Source organism: Meriones unguiculatus, chromosome 6 (assembly GCF_030254825.1).
Source record: "Meriones unguiculatus strain TT.TT164.6M chromosome 6, Bangor_MerUng_6.1, whole genome shotgun sequence".
Classification (NCBI taxonomy): domain Eukaryota; kingdom Metazoa; phylum Chordata; class Mammalia; order Rodentia; family Muridae; genus Meriones; species Meriones unguiculatus.
In genome coordinates this window covers 47,087,780-47,101,506 of record NC_083354.1, presented here as the reverse complement: position 1 = coordinate 47,101,506, position 13,727 = coordinate 47,087,780, and positions in this window count along the sequence as shown.

Here is a 13,727-nt window from a genome sequence, read left to right as displayed (position 1 = left end):
CAAGAAATAAGACTGTGCTGTGGCTAGAATGGAGAAAAAAAAAATCCTCCATTTTTCTTTCCTTTTTACAACCCAAGATTCATCTCAAATACCCCTGTTTTTCTGAGAACCTTTGAAATATGTATGCCTGTTCAAGCCTCCCCTCTTAGAGCCTGAACACATTTTCTACTGCTCAGTTTACTTGAGGCACACTTATTATTACTCTCTAGCCATATTCTCAATGATTCTTTTATAAATTTTCAATGTGTTTGTGGGCAGTATGTGCACATAAGTACAATTGACCACAGAGGCCAGAAGAGGGCGCTGGATCCCCCAGAGTGGGAGGTACTGGTGATTATCAGCCATCCGACCCAGATGCGGTTAAACTCAAGTCCTCTGTAGACACAGCCTACACCCTTGACCACTGAGCCATCTCTCCATTCCCTCAGCTGATTTTTAATTCCTTCCAGGGAAGAAATATCTTGTTTTCATGATTTTTAACATGCAGCTACAACACTTGACTAGTTTTTAGACTTTCATATGTGAAGGTCTGACAGTCTAAAGACTGACTTGCTTATTTGTTGCTGCTATCATTGTCCAATTCTGCATGTTTCTTTGTGGTTTAAAAATAACTCTGATGGGAAGATACATTAGACAGAACTTAATCTTCTCATTTGCTGTGGTACATAAGAAGTAGGGCAAAGGTTTAATTAGTCTTAGGAAATTCTCATTTTAGATACAATTCTCTCTCTTTCCTTCTCTCTCTCTCTGAGTGTGTGTATATGTGTGTGTGTGCAAATATAAAAAATTATCCAACATTTTTACAAATAATTTTTATTTACCTGAGTGAAAACTACAAAATATTAACAGTGACTATATATGGGTGGAAGAAATGTGACCCGTTTATATTTTACTCATTCTTGTATGTCTTAACTTTGTACCACGATGGGGTTGTTTTTTATAATCAGAAATCCAAATAAATTCTTTTGAGAGAGGCTTGCTTAATTACTAAAGGAAATGTTGAAAGCCCACAGGGACTTGCCCAAATCAAATGGCATAGCCAAAAAAAATAAAAAATAAAATAAAAACTGGCTCTTGGGGAGCCAAGATGGCGGTGCCGGGAGAGCACTGTGTCTGAGAAGCAGGACAACACTCTCCGTACAGCGACCAGGAGACTGAACTCTGGGCCCTAAAACAACAGCTATCGTGTTTCCCAGGTGAGGAGAGGCTCCCACAGCCTAGGAATCGGTCGGGTCCACTCTCGGCTGCCCAGCCAGAACTCGGAAGAGAACCCGGCTAACTCGGGCTTTGGGTCTCCAGGCTGGAGCTGCAAGCCTGCGTGTCCCTATCACTTTCCCAGGCTGATAGGTGAACACAATGGTGCCTGAGACTGGGAGTCCCAGTCACAAGAAAACCCCACAGGGAAGCAAAGTTGTGACTCTGATGACGGGTCACCCAGTCTTTCCCTGGAAGGTCTTGCTGACCTCGGGCTCATGAAGAAGATAACAGAGGAAACAAATAAAATACAAAAAGAAATAGAGGAAGCTGCAGACAAACAATTTGTGGCCTTGAGAGAGGAAATGCTTAAGTCAATGAATGAAATAAAAGAAACAGTGGATTGTTCAAACAAACAGCTGAAGGAATTGATGGAAAAACATGAAAATACAGTCAGACAGGTGAAGGAAACCAACAAAATAGCTCAAGATCTGAAGATAGAATTGGAAAAATTAAAAAAAACATGAATGGAAGAAATTGTAGAGAGAAAGAACTTAGGGAAGAAAGCAGGAACTACAGAGGTTAGCATAACCAATAGGCTACAAGAAATGGAAGAAAGAATCTCAGGTGTGGAAGACACAATGGAAGAAATAGATGTATCTGTCAAAGAAAATGTTAAATCTAAAAAATTCCTGACACAGACTGTCCAAGAAATTCAAGACAACATAAAAAGACAAAACCTAAGAATAATAGGTATAGAGGAAAAAAGATTCCCTGCACCAAGGCCCAGAAAATATTTTCAACAAAATCATTGAAGAAAATTTCTCCAACTTAAAGGAGAGGCCAATAAGAATACTAGAGGCCTACAGAACACCCAATAAATTAGACCAGAAAAGAAAATCCTCCCGCCACATAATAATCAAAACAGTAAGTATACAGAACAAAGAAAAAATACTAAAAGCTACAAGAGAAAAAGGCCAAGTAACATATAATGACAAACCCATTAGAATCACACCTGACTTTTCAACAGAGACTATGAAAGCCAGAAGGGCCTAGACAGATATCATGCAGACCCTAAGAGAACACAGATGTCAGCCCAGGCTACTATACCCCGCAAAACTCTCAGTCCTCATAGATGGAGAAAACAAGATATTCAATGACAAAAACAAATTTCAACAATACCTACAAACAAATCCAGCATTACAGAAGACACTAGAAGGGAAAATACAACCCAAGAAAACTAGCTAGATTTAAGAAAACACAGGAAATAAATAACCTCACTACAGTAAAACAAAAAGCAACCAAAACACAACCATATGACCACAGCCAACATCAAATTCAAAGGATCTAACAGCCACTGGTCATTAATCTCTCTCAACATCAATGGACTCAACTCTCCAATAATAAGACACAGATTAACAGAATGGATGCATAAACAAAACCCAGCAATCTGTTGCATACAAGAAACACACCTAAGTCACAAAGATAGACATTACCTGAGGGTAAAGGGATGGAAGACAGCTTTCCAAGCAAATGGGTGCAAGAAGCAAGCAGGAGTAGCCATTCTAATATCTGATAAAATAGACTTTCAACCAAAATTAATAAAAAGAGATGGGGAAGGACACTTCATACTCATCAAGGGAAAATTCCACCAGGAAGACATCACAATCCTGAACATCTATGCCCCAAATACGAGAGCACCCACATTTGTTAAAGAAACATTGATAAAATTTAAAGCACATATAGATCCCCACACATTAATAGTGGGAGACTTCAATACCCCACTCTCAACAAAAGACAGGTCAACAAAACAGAAATTAAACAAAGAAACAATGTCTCTGACAGAGGTCATGAATCAAATGGACCTAACAGACATTTACAGAACTTTACACCCAAACACAAAAGAATTTACCTTCTTCTCAGCACCTCATGGAACCTTCTCCAAAATAGACCATATAGTGGGTCACAAAGCAAGCCTCAACAGATACAAGAAGATTGAAATAATCCCTTGTATCTTGTCTGATCACCATGGAATAAAGCTAGACCTCAACAATAACAAATAGCAAAAAGCCTACACACACATGGAAACTGAACAACTTGTTACTAAATGACAGCTGGGTCAGGGAAGAAATAAAGAAAGAAATTAAAGTCTTTCTAGAAATCAATGAAAATGAAGACACAACATACCCAAACTTGGGGGACACAATGAAAGCAGTGCTAAGAGGAAAGTTCATAGCACTAAGTGCCTTCAAGAAGAAATTCGAGACAGCTCATTCAAGCACCTTAATGGCTCACTTAAAAACCCTAGAAAAAGAAGAAGCAGACACTCCAAGAAGTAGACGGCTGGAAATAATCAAACTCAGGGCTGAAATCAATCAATTAGAAACAAATGAAACAATTCAAGAATCAATGAAACCAAGAGCTGGTTCTTTGAGAAGATCAACAAGATAGACAAACCCTTAGCCAAGCTAATTAAAAGGCAGAGAGACACCATCCAAAACAACAAAATCAGAAATGAAAAGGGGGACATAACTACAGACACTGAGGAAACCCAAACAATAATTAGGACTTACTTCAAAAGGCTATACGCAACAAAATTTGAAAATCTAAATGAAATGGACAATTTTCTTGATCGATTCCACTTACCAAAGCTAAATCAGGACCAGGTAAATCAATTAAATGGTCCTATATCCCCCAAGGAAATAGAAGCAGTCATCGAAAGTCTCCCATCCAAAAAAAAAGCCCAGGATCTGATGGTTTCAGTGCAGAATTCTACCAGACATTCAAAAAAGAGCTAACTCCAATTCTCTTCAAACTATTCCACAAAATAGAAACAGAAGGAATATTACCAAACTCATTCTATGAAGCCACAGTCACCTTGGTACCTAAACCTAACAAAGACCCAACAAAAAAAGAGAACTTCAGGCCAATCTCCCTTATGAACATTGATGCAAAAATACTCAACAAAATAGTCGCTAACCGAATACAAGAACACATCAAAGATATCATCCACCATGACCAAGTAGGCTTTATCCCAGGTATGCAGGGGTGGTTCAATATATGGAAATCCATCAATGTGATCCACCATATTAACAAACTGAAAGAAAAAAAAACACATGATAATCTCCCTAGATGCTGAAAAAGCATTTGACAAAATCCAACATCCACTCATGTTTAAAGTATTGGAGAGATCAGGGATACAAGGCACATATCTAAACATAGTAAAGGCGATATACAGCAAGCCTATAGCCAACATCAAACTGAACGGAGAGAAACTTAAAGCAATCCCACTGAAATCAGGGACAAGACAAGGCTGCCACTCTCTCCATATCTCTTCAACATAGTTCTAGAAGTCCTTGCTAGAGCAATAAGACAGTTGAAGGAGATCAAGGGGATACAAATGGGAAAGGAAGAAGTCAAATTATCACTATTTGCAGATGATATGGTAGTATACGTGAGTGACCCCAAAAATTCTACCAGGGAACTTCTACAGCTGATAAACACCTTCAGCAAAGAGGCCAGATACAAAATTAACTCAAAAAAATCAGCAGCCCTCCTGTATACAAAAGACAAAAGGGCTGAGAAAGAAATTAGGGAAACAACACCCTTCACAATAGCCACAAATGACATAAGGTACCTTGGAGTAACCCTAACCAAGGAAGTCAAAGACTTGTATGAAAAAAATTTCAAATCTCTGAAGAAAGAATTAGAAGAAGATATCAGAAGATGGAAAGATCTCCCATGCTCATGGCTTGGTAGGATTAACATAGTAAAAATGGCCATCTTACCAAAAGCAATCTACAGATTCAATGCAATGCCCATCAAATTACCAACACAATACTTTGCAGACCTGGAAAGAAAAATTCTCAACTTCATATAGAATAACAAGAAACCCAGAATAGCTAAAACAATCCTCTACAATAAAAGATCTTCTGGAGGTATCTCCATCCCTGATCTTAAGTTGTACTATAAAGCAACAGTTTTAAAAACTGTATGGTACAGGCATAGAAACAAAATGGTGGATCAATGGAACTGAACAGAGGACCCAGAAATAAACCCACACACTTATGGACACCCCATCTTTGACAAAGATGCCAAAACCATTCAATGGAAAAAAGATAGCATCTTCAACAAATGGTTGAATATCGAATGGCAGAGAAGCACTTAAAGAAATGCTCAACCTCATTAGCCATTAGGGAAATGCAAATCAAAACAACCCTGAGATTTCACCTTACACCCATGAGAATGGCCAAGATCAAAAATTCAAGTGACAACACATTCTGGAGAGGTTGTGGAGAAAGGGGAACCCTTCTCCACTGCTGGTGGGAATGTAAACTTGTACAACCACTCTGGAAATCAATCTGGCGCTTTCTCAGACAACTAGGAATAGCGCTTCCTCAAGATCCAGCCATACCACTCCTGAGCATATATCCAAAAGAGGCTCAAGTACACAAAAAGGACATTTGCTCAACCATGTTTGTAGCAGCTTTATTTGTAATAGCCAGAAGCTGGAAACAACCCAGATGCCCCTCAACTGAAGAATGGATGCAAAAATTGTGATACATCTACACAATGGAATATTACTCAGCAATGAAAAATAAGGAAATCATGAAATTTGCAGGTAAATGGTGGGACCTGGAAAGGACCATCCTGAGCGAGTTGTCCCAGAAGCAAAAAGACACACATGGTATATACTCACTCATATACACATACAACATAGGACAAACCCACTAAAATCTGTGCATCTAAAGAAACTAAGCAAGAGAGAGGACCCTAACAAAATGCTCAATCCCCATCCTGAAAGGCAAAGAGGATGAACATCAGAAGAAGAAGAAAACAGGAAACAACCTAGGAACCTGCTACAGAGGGCCTCTGAAAGCCAGAAGAAGAAAACAGGAAACAACCTAGGAACCTGCCACAGAGGGCCTCTGAAAGCCTCTGCCCTACAGACTATCAAAGCAGATGCTGAGCCTGATGGCCAACTGTTGGGCAGAGTGAATGGAATTTTATGTAAGAAGTGGGAAATAGTAAGAGCTGGAGAAGACAGGGTCTCCACAAGGAGAGCAACAGAACAAGAAAATTTGAACACAGGGAACTTCCCAGAGACTCATACTCCAACCAAGGACTATTCATGGAGATAACCTAGAACCCCTGCACAGATGTAGCCCATGGCAGTTCAGTGTCCAAGTGGGTTACATAGTAATGGGAAGAGGGAATGCCTCTGACATAATCTGATTGGCCTGCTCTTTGATCACCTCCCCCTGAGGGGGGAGCAGCCTTACCAGGCCACAGAAGAGGACAATGCAGCCACTTTTGATCAGAAGTGATAGACTAAGATCAGAAAGGAGAGGAGGACCTCCCCTATCAGTGGACTTGTGGAGGGGCATGCATGCAGAAAGGGGAGGGAGGGTGGGACCAGGAGGGGAGGAGGGAGGGGCCTATGAGGGGATACAAAATGAATAAAGTGTAATTAATAAAAAATTAAAAAAAAACTGGCTCTTATATAAGCTTGGTAATTATCCTTGGTAACTTCCCCTTTCTTCCCTACCTACAACCCCAAATTCATCTCAAATACCAATATTTTTCTGAGAACTTTAACATACTTGTGTAAAGCAAGCCCGTGAGAAAATCTCTGTAGACAAGTGCTAGGCAGCAAAGCGGCCCCTGAACGGGTGTCTTATGGACCGAATATTTCAATTTTAGCAACTCAGAAAATAAATCTCCAAAAATACTTTATATATAACTATATATACAGGTCTATGTATAGCTATTTTAAATTAATAATGCATTAGTTTTCCAAGGTGGACTATTTGTTTTGATTGGACAATTTTCCCTAGTTGAGATTTATAATGTCCATTCTGCAGAGACTATTTCCTTTTTTATATCTAAGCCGGAGGCTTTTGCCCACAGTGAAGTACACATGAGGAGGATATATGAGCTTCTGTGAGTCAGGACTCTATAACAAGAGACCCCAGAATCAGGGAAGCCTTTAAAAATCATTTCTTGTGTCCTCTTTCCTGAATGAGAGCTATGCTCATCCCACACTTATGGGGGATGAGAATCAGCTCTACCACTCGTTTGATGAAATAGCAAAAAATATCCAGCTAGGTTTAAATGTCTGAAGTTGCAGTAACCACTATGGAGGTTACCATGGTCGCCATGATGTTGATAACAACCATCTGTCACAGGGAAGGAGAGGAGCAAGGACAACAGGGCTATGCCCTGGGTGATAAGTCTTATGCTGAGGGATGCCCGTGACTCAAGTGTCATCGAGTCTTGATTTGAAATGAAAGGCTTTGGAGTCAAGAAGCTCTGGGTTCAAATCTCAATCCTCCCACTGACACATTGGGTCACTTTAAGTATTTCATTGGGTCACCTCCTACCTGGGATGATCCACCATTCCTTAAGCTCCACAATAACACACAGATGAGAGATAGCAGCCAATTTTTACAGAATCTTAAAAAATTGTAGCGGTGCCTAACCTCCTCAAGAGAGAGGCTATGAATATCTCTGGGAAGTTTTGCCAAAGTTTCTAGGCTGCTTTTGCATTCTATGCTCTTCTCTGTTTTGACATTCCTCCACCTTCTACTTTATTACAACCCAAATCCCATCAGAAACAGTTGAAGAATCAGCAGATAAATTGCCTGGTTAGCGATCAACAGTTGATAATGCCCAACACCTGTCAAAAATAGCAAGGTTTCCAGAAAAATCTGGATTTCTTGCCATCTCTTTACATTCAATGACTAGATGAACAAGGTTTTATAGATTAATCTGGAGAAAGAAAGTAAAGGCCGGGAGGAGGGGCAAGATGGCGGCGCCAGGAGGACTCATTCTGAGCAGCAGCAGCAGGATCAGCACAGTGACCAGTAATCAGAACTAGCGGCCATAAAACATAGTCATTGTGTTTCCCAGGTGAGAGGATACCCCACGGTGGGGGATTCAATCAGCTTTTAACTCACCCGGCTAAACTGCGGAAGAGATCCCGGTTCCGCCAGACGCTTGGCTGCCGGCTGCCGGCCGCCAGCCCCAGCCCCAGCCCCAGCCCAGAACCACAAGCCAGTGTCTCTGGTCAAGGTCCCAGACTGAACTGTGCGCATCACACTATCAGAGACTGGAATTTTCAGTCGAGAGATAACCCCAGGGTACAGGAAATGATTGGGACCGGCCTTAGGTCACCCAGACATCCCCTGGAAAAGACTCGGGTTCCACGGGCACCCCAGGACCCAGCCCGGAGCCAGGACCCGAGACCCAGGCTCTGGCACAGAGCCCTGCCTGCCTGCGCACCTGATTCGCCACCTGAGATAGAACTGTGGGCACCAGGGCACCAGCGAATGAATTTCACTGTCCGGTGCAAACACACAGGGAGGGAAATGGCTGGTCTGATCTCAGAGCACTCATCAACACCCCCAGCCTGAAAATGTCCCCAAAAAATTACCCAGCTTAGGGAGGCACCCAGGCTCCCAAAGGCCGCAAAGGCAGACACAGGCAGTTTCTGCGCACCAGACAGCTGGCAGAGACTGAGACGCCATCACTCAACTGTGCTCCAGACACAGGCAGTTTCTGCAGCCAGCCAGCTGGCAGACACTGAGCAGTGTACACCAGGGCAAAAAAGACTCTGGGAGTCCGTGTCTCCAGAGAATCCACAGGGAAGGAAGAAGACTGTACTGACTTAAATCACCCAATCCTTCCTTAGAAAAAGTCTAGCCGTCCAGCAGACCAGTGGGGCCATCACTCAGCTGTGCTCCAGACACAGGCACAAACAGTTGCTGCTCACCTGATGTCCAACTGGATCACAGCAGCTGATCATTAAATTTACAACAAGAAACCCAGAAACAGGGCAGCTGCCCTCAGGACTTCCCTGGGTGAGAGGAGAACCCTCTCGACTAACAAAGACCACAGTTACCACTCAGGTCTATATCCCTGAGGTGAGCAACTCCTGAAAAAACACCAGCCATCCAGGGACTATACCCAAAAAGCTGAGAAGACATCCTTCAGGAAAAACCAGCTTTCTGCAAAGGGGATTCTCTCCACCACAGGATCCCCAGGAACCACCAGAAAATAACCCCAAACACCTAAGATAGCACAATGGGTAGAGGCCAGCGTAAAAGCTCAAGCAACAAAAGACAGAGCAATATGGCATCTCCAGAACCCAGTTACCCAGGGGCAAGTAGCCCTGGACACCCCAGCATAACTGAAATCCAAGAAGATGACCTAACAACTATGCTCATGAAGATGATAACAGAGGAAACAAATAAGATACGTAAAGACATAGAGGAAGATAAACTCAAACAGAATATTGCCATCCATAAAGAAATAGAGGAAGCTGCAGCCAAACAGCTTATGGCCTTTAGAAAGGAAATGCTTAAAGCACTGAATGAAATGAAAGAAACAGAGTTGAAGGAACTAAAGAAAAACAGGAAAGTACAATCAGACAGGTGAAGGAAGTAAACAAAACAACTCAGGATCTGAAGATAGAATTGGAAAAATTAAAGAAAACACAAATGGAGGAAATAATGGAAAGGAAGAATCTAGGGAAGAAAACAGGAACTACAGAGGTAAGCATAACCAACAGACTACAAGAGATGGAAGAAAGAATCAGGTGTAGAAGATACAATGGAAGAAATAGATGTATCTGTCAAAGAAAATGTTAAATCCGAAAAATTCCTGACACAGACCGTCCAAGAAATCCAAGACAATATGAAAAGACAAAACCTAAGAATAATAGGTATAGAGGAAAAAGAAGATTCCCTTCTCCAAGGCCCAGAAAATATTTTCAACAAAATCATTGAAGAAAATTTCCCCAAGCTAAAGGAGAGGCCAATTAGAATACATGAGGCCTACAGAACACCCAACAAATTTGACCAGAAAAGAAAATCCTCCCGCCACATAATAATCAAAACAGTAAGTATACAGAACAAAGAAAAAATACTAAAAGCTGCAAGAGAAAAAGGCCAAGTAACATTTAATGGCAAACCCATTAGAATCACACCTGACTTTTCAACAGAGACTATGAAAGCCAGAAGGGCCTAGACAGATATCATGCAGACCCTAAGAGAACACAGATGTCAGCCCAGGCTACTATACCCCGCAAAACTCTCAGTCCTCATAGATGGAGAAAACAAGATATTCAATGACAAAAACAAATTTCAACAATACCTACAAACAAATCCAGCATTACAGAAGACACTAGAAGGGAAAATACAACCCAGGAAAACTAGCTACATTCAAGAAAACACAGGAAATAAATAACCTCACTTCAGTAAAACAAAAAGCAACCAAGCACACCACCTGATGACCACAGCCAACATCAAAATCAAGAGATCTAGCAGCCACTGGTCATTAATCTCTCTCAACATCAATGGACTCAACTCTCCAATAAAAAGACACAGATTAACAGAATGGATGCGTAAACAAAACCCAGCAATCTGTTGCATACAAGAAACACACCTAAGACACAAAGATAGACATAACCTGAGGGTAAAGGGTTGGAAGAATACTTTCCAAGCAAACGGACCCAAGAAGCAAGCAGGAGTAGCCATTCTAATATCTGATAAAATAGACTTTCAACCAAAATTAATAAAAAGAGATGGGGAAGGACACTTCATACTCATCAAGGGAAAATTCCACCAGGAAGACATCACAATCCTGAACATCTATGCCCCAAATACGAGAGCACCCACATTTGTTAAAGAAACATTGATAAAATTTAAAGCACATATAGATCCCCACACATTAATAGTGGGAGACTTCAATACCCCACTCTCAACAAAAGACAGGTCAACAAAACAGAAATTAAACAAAGAAACAATGTCTCTGACAGAGGTCATGAATCAAATGGACCTAACAGACATTTACAGAACTTTACACCCAAACACAAAAGAATTTACCTTCTTCTCAGCACCTCATGGAACCTTCTCCAAAATAGACCATATAGTGGGTCACAAAGCAAGCCTCAACAGATACAAGAAGATTGAAATAATCCCTTGTATCTTGTCTGATCACCATGGAATAAAGCTAGACCTCAACAATAACAAATAGCAAAAAGCCTACACACACATGGAAACTGAACAACTTGTTACTAAATGACAGCTGGGTCAGGGAAGAAATAAAGAAAGAAATTAAAGTCTTTCTAGAAATCAATGAAAATGAAGACACAACATACCCAAACTTGGGGGACACAATGAAAGCAGTGCTAAGAGGAAAGTTCATAGCACTAAGTGCCTTCAAGAAGAAATTCGAGACAGCTCATTCAAGCACCTTAATGGCTCACTTAAAAACCCTAGAAAAAGAAGAAGCAGACACTCCAAGAAGTAGACGGCTGGAAATAATCAAACTCAGGGCTGAAATCAATCAATTAGAAACAAATAAAACAATTCAAAGAATCAATGAAACCAAGAGCTGGTTCTTTGAGAAGATCAACAAGATCGACAAACCCTTAGCCAACCTAACTAAAAGGCAGAGAGACACCACCCAAATCAACAAAATCAGAAATGAAAAGGGGGATATAACTACAGACACTGAGGAAATCCAAACAATCATTAGGACTTACTTCAAAAGTCTATATGCCACAAAATTTGAAAATCTAAATGAAATGGACAATTTTCTTGATCGATTTGACTCACCAAAGCTGAATCAGGACCAGGTAAATCAACTAAATAGTCCTATATCCCCCAAAGAAATAGAAGCGGTCATCAAAAGTCTCCCGTCCAAAAAAAGCCCAGGACCAGATGGCTTCAGCGCAGAATTCTACCAGACCTTCAAAGAAGAGCTAACACCAATTCTCTTCAAACTATTCCACAAAATAGAAACAGAAGGGATATTACCAAACTCATTCTATGAAGCCACAGTCACCTTGGTACCTAAACCTCACAAAGACTCAACAAAGAAAGAGAACTTCAGGCCAATCTCCCTTATGAACATTAATGCAAAAATACTTAATAAAATACTTGCAAACTGAATCCAAGAACACATCAAAGATATTATCCACTATGACCAAGTAGGCTTTATCCCAGGTATGCAGGGGTGGTTCAATATATGGAAATCCATCAATGTGATCCACCATATTAACAAACTGAAAGAAAAATAAACACATGATAATCTCCCTAGATGCTGAAAAAGCATTTGACAAAATCCAACATCCACTCATGTTTAAAGTATTGGAGAGATCAGGGATACAAGGCACATATCTAAACATAGTAAAGGCGATATACAGCAAGCCTATAGCCAACATCAAACTGAACGGAGAGAAACTTAAAGCAATCCCACTGAAATCAGGGACAAGACAAGGCTGCCACTCTCTCCATATCTCTTCAACATAGTTCTAGAAGTCCTTGCTAGAGCAATAAGACAGTTGAAGGAGATCAAGGGGATACAAATGGGAAAGGAAGAAGTCAAATTATCACTATTTGCAGATGATATGGTAGTATACATGAGTGACCCCAAAAATTCTACCAGGGAACTTCTACAGCTGATAAACACCTTCAGCAAAGTGGCCAGATACAAAATTAACTCAAAAAAATCAGCAGCCCTCCTGTATACAAAAGACAAAAGGGCTGAGAAAGAAATTAGGGAAACAACACCCTTCACAATAGCCACAAATGACATAAGGTACCTTGGAGTAACCCTAACCAAGGAAGTCAAAGACTTGTATGAAAAAAATTTCAAATCTCTGAAGAAAGAATTAGAAGAAGATATCAGAAGATGGAAAGATCTCCCATGCTCATGGCTTGGCAAGATTAACATAGTAAAAATGGCCATCTTACCAAAAGCAATCTACAGATTCAATGCAATGCCCATCAAATTGCCAACACAATTCTTTACAAACCTGGAAAGAAAAATTCTCAACTTCATATGGAATAACAAGAACCTCAGAATTGCTAAAACAATCCTCTACAATAAAAGATCTTCTGGAGGTATCTCCATCCCTGATCTTAAGTTGTACTATAGAGCAACAGTTTTAAAAACTGCATGGTACTGGCATAGAAACAGAATGGTGGATCAATGGAACCGAACAGAGGACCCAGAAATAAACCCACACACTTATGGACACCTGATCTTTGACAAAGACGCCAAAACCATTCAATGGAAAAAAGATAGCATCTTCAATAAATGGTGCTGGTCCAACTGGATGTCTGCATGTAGAAAAATGAAAATAGATCCATACTTATCACCCTGCACAAAACTGAAGTCCAAGTGGATCAAAGACCTCAACATAAAAGCAGACACATTAAATCGGCTTGAAAAAAAAAGTGGGAAATACCCTAGAATTCATTGGTACAGGAGAAAACTTCCTGAACAGAACACCACCAGCACAGGCTCTAAGAGCAACAATCAATAAATGGGACCTCATGAAACTGAAAAGCTTCTGCAAAGCAAAGGACACTGTCATCAAAACAAAGCAACCGCCTACAGATTGGGAAAGAATCTTCACCAACCCTTTATCTGACAGAGGACTCATATCCAGTATATATAAAGAACTAAAGAAGCTGAAAAGCAGCAAACCAAGTAATCCACTTAAAAAATGGGGAACAGAG